Raw genomic sequence first — 8,519 nt, 5'->3', positions numbered from 1 at the left:
ACAGGGTTTCACCACATTAGCCAGGATATTTTATGTATTTTTTAAAGTTAATTTTATAATAAATATACAAGATTTTATTATTATCTCCACTTTCAAGATGTAAAAATTGAGACAAAAAGAGTTGAAATTCCTCAAGGCCACACAACTAGAAAATGAAAGGTAGGCTATAACTCAAAAACCTATGCTTTCCAAAACCATGTTATATTTCCCATGACAAGCTTATCTTTTTCCCTAGAGGAAAGCACTTTTGTGTCAGTTACCTTTTTCTAGGAAACAAATCACCCTAAAACATGGTAGCGTAAAACAACCACATGTTTAGCCCATGACACTATGGGGTGGCAATTTGGTCTGGGCTCAGTTGGGCAGTTCTGCTAGTCTTGGCTGGGCTCACTCATACATATGAGGTTAGCTGGTGAATAGACAACCTAGATGGCCTCACTATATTATCTGTGGCCGTAGCCAGGAGAGCCAAAATGACTGACAAGGTAGGGCCTCTCTTCACATGGTCTCTCATCCTCCAACAGGCTAGCCAAGTCTTGTTCCCATAGTGGTGGTTACAGAGTTCCCAAGAGTCCAAGAGCATCAAGAAAGGCAAGTACCAAAACACAAGCGATTTTCAGTTCACCACCTGTGTCACGTTTGCTACTTTTCCATGGGCCAAAGCAATTCACATGACTAACTTCAGTTGCAAAAATCAGGAAATAGACTACTCGATGAGCAGACCTTCAAAATTATATTGCAAAAGAGCATGCAGAATGGAATGGGAAGAATGTATAGACATTTTCAATATTTCAGGTAATGTAAATTGTTTTCTTCTAGTATTTTCCTCCATATTGCTAAATAATATTTATATATGGCTACCACTTAAGTAATTGACTTTACTGTCTTCCAGTTTATTATCATAACAGTTAAGAATTTAACATTTTTACCCTTTTACTTTCTACAAAAAATTCCCATATAACTTTCACCCAGATTCCCTAAATGTTAACTTTTTCTTACCACAACTATTTTATATTTATTTTTTTCCCAAAACCATTTGAGAATGGGTAGCAGACATGATTCTTCTTTACTCCTAAATATTTCTGTGTATGTTTATAAACCATGGCTTAAATAACCACAGTACAATTATCAAAAATCTGGAAATCAACTTTATAATACTATCATCTAATCTACCTTCTGCTGTCCAATATGATATACATTCTCTACACATGGCTATTTATATTTAAACTAATTAAACATCCAATTCCTTGGTCACACGAGCCATATTTAAAGTGCTCAGTAGCCACATCTGATTCGTGGTTGTATTGGGCAATGCAGAGAACGTGACATCACAAACAATCCTATTGGGCAGTGCTGGTCTATATCTTTCAAGACCTGTTCGGATATAGTTACAGATTTACAGAGATGAAATTTATATCTGTTGCATGAGGCCACAAGGTAGTAATTATTACCTCCATTTAAAATATAAGTAGAGAGTTTATTTGGACCAACCTTGAAGATTGCAACCCAGGTACATACATTCAAATTGCTCTGAATATATACTCTGATTAGCAGCAATTAAAAATGGAATTTTAAAGGCAAAAAAAAAGGGGGGTCACAAGGCATGGGCTGATACAAAGTTGTTTGTCAAGAATTCTCATTGGTTCACAGCAGTAATATTGATTAGTGATTGGCTCTACATTGTTAAGCTATAGGGTATGGGCTACAGTGTCTGGTGCAGCACTATTAGGTTAATTTATAGCTATTTATAGCACTAGCAAGCGGTTTCAAGAGATGGACACATAACTCAAGGGGGAAGTAGGACATGTTTGCTGTCATTTTAGTGTCTCTTTGAGCTTAATAATTTAAAAGGACTCAGGCCAGGCCCGGTGGCTCATGGCTGTAATCCCAGCACTTTTGGGGGCTGAGGTGGGTGGATCACTTAAGGCCAGAAGTTCAAGACCAGCCTGGCCAACATGGTGAAACCCCATCGCTACCAAAAACTACAAAAATTAGCCAGGCATGGTGGCACACACCTGTAGTCCCAGCTACTCAAGAGGCTAAGGTGGGACAATCCCTTGAACCTGGGAGGTAGAGGTTGAAGTAAGCAGAGATCATGCCACTACACTCCAGCTTGAGTAACACAGTGAGACTCTGTCCCCCAAAAAGGACTCACATTCCTCAGATAAAAGTTCTTTTCTTTTCTCATTTCCCCCTATTGATCAAAAATCTTTCTTCTTGAAGGCATCGATGATCAAAATTTGAGTGTCAAGGTCTTCTTTGTTGCCAGGAAAGCTCATTTCCAGGTAATCCTGTCATAGTAGAAATATCGTGTACATAAGAATTATAATTAAAAAGAAAATGTGTATGCCAGAACAAAAAAGAGAAAAGAAACTTTCATTGAGAAGTCAACTAAAAGCACCATATAGAAAACTAAATCCAGGTTGTTCTTTAGAGATTTATTATAGCCAGGAAGTAGTGCAAGATTTAGGTAATTGTAGGCAAATAATAAAACTCAAAAACAATGGAGAAAGCTAGAATCTACCTCCATATTTTAGATAGGGAGACAAAATTAGAAAAGTAAACTGGGTCCATGACTGTATAATAAAACAATTCTGTAAGCAGAGATCCGAACACAAGCTTGATTGTTTTAACGCTTCTCTCTTACCATGACATTTTATTTTATATCTTAGTTTGGGTTATCCAGAAGCAGAGTCTGAGACAAGAATTCACGTACATGTGGCTTATTAAGGAAGAGCTCCCAGAAGAAACTAGTAAAGGAATGAGGAAACCAGAACAAGGAAGGAGCCAGCCAAGGTGGTGATTTCAGGCAAAGTCCCAGCTGCAGGCCCATCCTGCAGGAAACTCCAAAGCATAAATTATATCAAAGAGTTTGGCCCACCTAGAGATAGGGAGCTAGGCTTTCATATACCCACACCTGTTAGTCATTGGCTATGTAAACTCCCAGATACTTCTGGAAGTCCACTTGTATGGGCAAAGCAGAGCTGGTACCCAAGGGCTGTCCTCTGAAGAAAGCTAATAGTTCATGCTGCTAGAATCACAGTGCACACAAGCTGAGGCATGGGGACACCCTGAACCAGTAAAAAAGGTCCAAGAACATCTGGGTGCAGGCCCTGCGAAAAGCACAACAGAACATTCTACCTTATTATTCTTCGTAAAACATGTTCATTGAACATCTCCGTTTGTCTTTTGTATAAATAAAACTTGAAAATCGAGCTGATTCAGAATAAATGCTCATTTATTTACCCTGGCCTATTTCCACGAGAGATTTTCTTGTGCCTACAATATCAGTTGAAGAAAAATAGGTGGGGTGGGTGGGGCCACCCTTGATAAGGAGCATAAAATCAAAGGGCAGGAACCATGGAAAACAGATTCAGGGACAGCCTAGTACAAATCAGTCCACTTGGTAGAAGGGAAACCCCTCTGTTGGAGAACTGTCTTCTCTTGCCCTGCAATCTACCCGGACTGCAGAAATCCACACAGCTTGCTTACAAAAAGTGGGGATTGCTTTTAGGATACATAACTAGAGTTGATAAATCTAGTGGGGCATCACAAGGAAGCTGGAGAGCCATCAGGAGCAAACACAGATTGCCTTTCCCTTTTTATTCCTTTGTTTCGCTATACAGTCTTGGATCTCTGCTTCTCTATGCAAATGGACCAAAAGTACCTGTTTCAGTTCTGAAGTCCACAAGCTGTGTTGACTCCAGAAGTAGATTCAAAAGTACAGATATCTCATTCTGGTTCCTTTGTTTAAATTCTTGATCAGGACAGAATCCAATTAGCCCAGTTCCCATGTCAGGGGTCGACCTCTGATTCAGTCATCAGATCCCAAAAGAAAATAGGATTACCTTGCATAAAGATGGTATCAGGGGCTTGAGCAAGGGTACAGGTTTACTTAAAGCATATGGCAGACTATCTTTTTCTAATGTCCACAGCAATATTTCTGGTCCCTGATACTCTTCAGAATTTTGCCACTCGTCTCCATTCTGAGAGGTGGGGTCTGGGTTTCCTTCTCTTGAATCTAGGCTGAGACTTGACTGCTCTAACCAATACAATATTGCAGACGTGGTGCTACGTGCTTCCAAGGCTGCTAGGTCATTAAAAAGATACAGCTTCTGCCTGGTATTCCTCTCAGTCTTCCCACCTTTTCCTCATACTCACCCTTGGGAACTCAGCCACCATGCTGTGAGGAAGCCCATGCCACATGGAAAGATTACATGGCCATGTTCCCTACAACAGCCCCAACTAAGATATCAGCTGATAGCCAGCATCAACCACCAGACCTGTGAGCAGGGAGCCTCAGACGACTCCAGCCCCAGCATCCAGCTACTCTAAATGACCTTGAATCAAGCAGAGGTGAGCTGTCACTACAAAATTCTACCCACATTATAGATTCATAAGCAAAACAAATGTACCATTGTTGTTGGTTCTAGCCACTTGGTGGGGGGTAATTTGTTTTGCAACCAGAGTAATGTCTCAATAAGCTTTGGTGTTCCCATCTTCTTGACCCTCATTGAATTTGTAACCTTGGGATTTCTGACCCCAGTGTCCCAATTTTCTCTTCTGGTCCCCTCACCTCACAACTACCAAAACCAAGCAAGCAAGATTGCTGGGAATATGTGGAAAAGCAGTCCCTCATTTATTATGTATTATATGTTTTCTATTCTGTTAAGGGGGATTTAAGATACTCACTTCCCTCTCAGAACATGCAAGGGAGAAAACAAAAACTACCATGGATATGTCAAGGAAGAGTATAAAGAACAAGCAAGCATGGAGCTGTTCAACATGGTCAGGCATGGGCTTTTGAATTTTTGTTTTCGTTTGTTGGCATGACAAAATATATAAGCACGAATCTGAACTCCCCACCAAATAACCTAAGATTCTTTCATATATACTCTTGTTTAGAACCATTTAGATGTACCTCCTTGAACCACTCCCTCTCTAAGGCCTGTGGGTTTATAAAATGCCAGGAACACCTCTTGCACACCATTCTGAAAATATATGATCACACTGCAGGAAACTTTATGAATGAATGATCACACATGCCCTTCATTTCCTTTCTTACTACATTGGCAAGTGGTAACACCCTGAACCTCACTCTGCTTTATTTTCAAAACATCATCAACTCATTAGTCAATTGTGTTTACTTGGGTCTACTACTTCCAAGGAGTCTTATGGTGGTTTCAGGACAAATATTTCTCTAGGAGCAGACTGCTTTGTTCAGTGCAATGATTCTCAAAGTGGGGCCTCTGGGCCAGTAGCATCAGTATCTCTTGAGAACTTGCTAGAAATTCACATTATTGGGCCTGGCACAGTGGCTCACACCTGTAATCCCAGCAATTTACAAGACCAAGGTGGGAGGATCGCTTGAGCCCAGGAGCTTGAGACCAGCCTGGGCAATATAGCAAGACCCTACCTCTACAAAAAAAAATTTTTAATTACCCAGGTGTGGTGGCACTCACCTGTAGTCCCAGTCACTCAGGAGGCTAAGGTAGAAGGATTGCTTGAGCTCAGGAGGTCAAGGCTGCAGTGAGCCGGTGTCACGCCACTGCACTTCAGTCTGGACAACAGAGAACCTATCTCAAAAAAAAAAAGAAAAAAGAAAATTCAAACTATTGGACAAATTCAGACCTACTATATCAGATATTCTGGGAACAGGCTTAGCAATCTGTGTTTTCACAAGCCCTTAAGATGATTCTGATGCATGTTAGAGTTTGAGAACCACTAATCTAGTTAGACCCAATAGAAATTGTATCAGTAACTGCAAAGAGAGAATAGAATTGTTAACTAGGTAGAAAATTCTAACAAGGTAATTGAACAGGCAAAAAAGGAAACCATTAGGTATCAAGGAGACAGCAACTGTAGGCAGCAGCTCCTAGAGCAAAGGGAACAAAGGGAAGAGATTGGAGTCATTCAACTTACATTCTCAGAGGAGAGGAGGGCCCTGCAGAACTGAAAAGGCACCACTGAGAAGGATCCGAAGCTCAGCTGGTGCTGTCCTCAGGATTCACAGTCCCTCCCTCAAGCTGGACCCAGGCATCTGGGGAAGGACACGGGCAGCTGGTGCTGGTGTTGGTGTCTCTAAGGGAATGTGATCATGCTTGTTCTGTGAGTGCTGAACACACTGCAAACCAGAACCACCCGCTGCTACCAGAACTAAATGAGGTTTCCTCAAAGAACAAACGTTGGTCAGGTGACACAGGAAGGCACTGCTCTCTCCTCCAACCTTGCAGTTTCAGTCTAGCACCCCCTACTGGCAGCAACTGACAAGGCTGAAACGGAATTAACAGGGCCTCCGCCCCAGCGGCCCCAGAGTCACAGAGCAGGATATAAGAGGGAGGGTTTAGAGTTTAAAGACAATGGCTTAATAACTGGCAAAGTTATTTGGATCTGTTATTTCCAAGGTATCTTATATGGTCCCAGAACAAGTTCCCTTTTGGGACAGGCCGTCCTCTGCCTAGAAATCTGATACCCAGAGTACATTGAGTGGTTTGCAGTGGCTTATTCACAGGAAAGGGCTCCTTCAAATAACAGAATACCCTTTCACTATCCTCTTCTTATGGTGAAATGGCAGGGAATTCTTTTTCCCACTGCAGAGGATGAAAGCCAAGGGAGAAAGAAAGAAATGGGGTTGCTGACTGAGCAGGGATTCAGGGTGAGGGGAAGGAACCGAAGGTTACTGGTGTCTCAGGGACTTTAGCTGGTTCAGACAGCACAACATGCTCTGTCTTCCTCCAACATTAACATTCCCAAGAAGTGACAACTCCTTGGATTTCACAGAGCTGGTTGGGTCCAGCAAGCATGCTCTTTGGCTACTTCAGAAACTGTCTCCTGTGCTTTAAAAAAGAGAAACTTACATGTCCTTGAGGCCTTCTCTGACAGCTGGCAGCAACACCTCTATTTCAGATTGTTCATCCCTGCACCCGTACCTGTCAGGTCCCCCATCACTTTGAGCTATATTCCTTCCTTCCATGATCTGGCTCTATTAGGAAACAAAAGATGATGCTTAATGGAGAAAAGAAAATGCACAACTTTCAATGAAATTGAAAGGAAATTTTGAGGGGGAAGAAAGTAAAATCACTTATCAGGCAGTGGAGAATAATGAGGACTTTTTCATGAAGGTCACAGACATCCAGAGATACCTTCATATTTCTCAATCAGCCCCAATAATACTTTGAAAAGCCCAGGTAATAAAATACTTTATTACAGAAAGAAAATGAAGATAATAAATAGGTTATACTGTGTGCTAGACCTTGAGCCATCTGTCCTTGGCAGTTCCTAGAACTCCAGCTTTTTCTCAGAATTTTTGAGAGCAATGCCTTCTCTAAATCCTAACTCTAAAACTTTTCTTGAATGCATTTGATTTCACATACAACAACAGCTTTGCCTCAGTTCACAACCATCTCTGAATCAAAATGAGTTTAAAATATTTATCACAAGGTAACCCCACTTCTCCTAACTTTCCTCTTTCTACAAATGTCAGACTTGAGGTTCAACATGTCATCCAACTTTGGAAGGCTTCCTAGGGAGTAAAAGATAAAAGTGCAAACTCATCCTAGCATTCAATGTCATCCACAGTCTGGTCACATCTCCTCACCATCTTCAACCCTCTGTCACCTAACCATGTACAACTTTATGTTCATAAGCTTTCTTTCAACATATACATTCCATTTCTTCATCAAAATGCTACTCAACCTTCAAGGCCTATCCCTTTGATGAGTCCTTCTCCAACTGAACCAGCCTGCCTCTCTGGCCTTTTCTCTCTTCTGCACTACCTCGTATCAACTAACTCTGATGATGATTGGCACTTCATCCTAGAATGCCCACATCATACTGTTGTTCCATCTGTCTTTGCTCTTCAGTATGAATTATGTATAAAGAGAAGAACTGTATTTTATACAGCTGCATTAGCACCTAATATATTTTAAATTGGAGCATAAATATGAATGCATATGCCAGAGTTCTTGGTTGAGAACAACAAAAACTGGCAGCAACAGAAAATAAAAGGTACCTAGGAGTCTATCAAAAGATATGCAAATATTTTACAGATAAATCCTTTATTTAAGGGCATCAGTAAATAAGTTTAATAAGTGAAGCAATATACCATGTTCACAGATGAAAATCTTAAAATTGCAAAAATGTCAATCTGCAAATTAAAATTTAAATGTAATTTCGATGAAATTGTCTACCCAGTTTTTCATGAATCTTGACAGGCAGGTGATAAAATCTATATGGAAAAGCAAAGCCTCAAAAATAGCCCATTTTAGGACCAGGCACAGTGCCTCCCAGCACTTTGGGAGGCAGAGGCAGGTGGATCAACTGAGGTTGGGAGTTGGAGACCAACCTGGCCAAAATGGCAAAATCCCATCTCTACTAAAAATACAAAAATTAGCTGGGCATGGTGGCAGGTCCCTGTAGCCCCAGCTACTCAGGAGGCTGAGGCAGGAGCATCACTTGAACCTGGGAGGTGGAGGTTGCAGTTAGCCAAGGTCATGCCACTGCACTCCAGCCTGGGCAAC

This window comes from Theropithecus gelada, chromosome 10, assembly GCF_003255815.1.
Source record: "Theropithecus gelada isolate Dixy chromosome 10, Tgel_1.0, whole genome shotgun sequence".
NCBI classification, from domain to species: domain Eukaryota; kingdom Metazoa; phylum Chordata; class Mammalia; order Primates; family Cercopithecidae; genus Theropithecus; species Theropithecus gelada.
The sequence above is the reverse complement of the archived record's forward strand: the minus strand, read 5'-3'. Positions refer to the sequence as shown.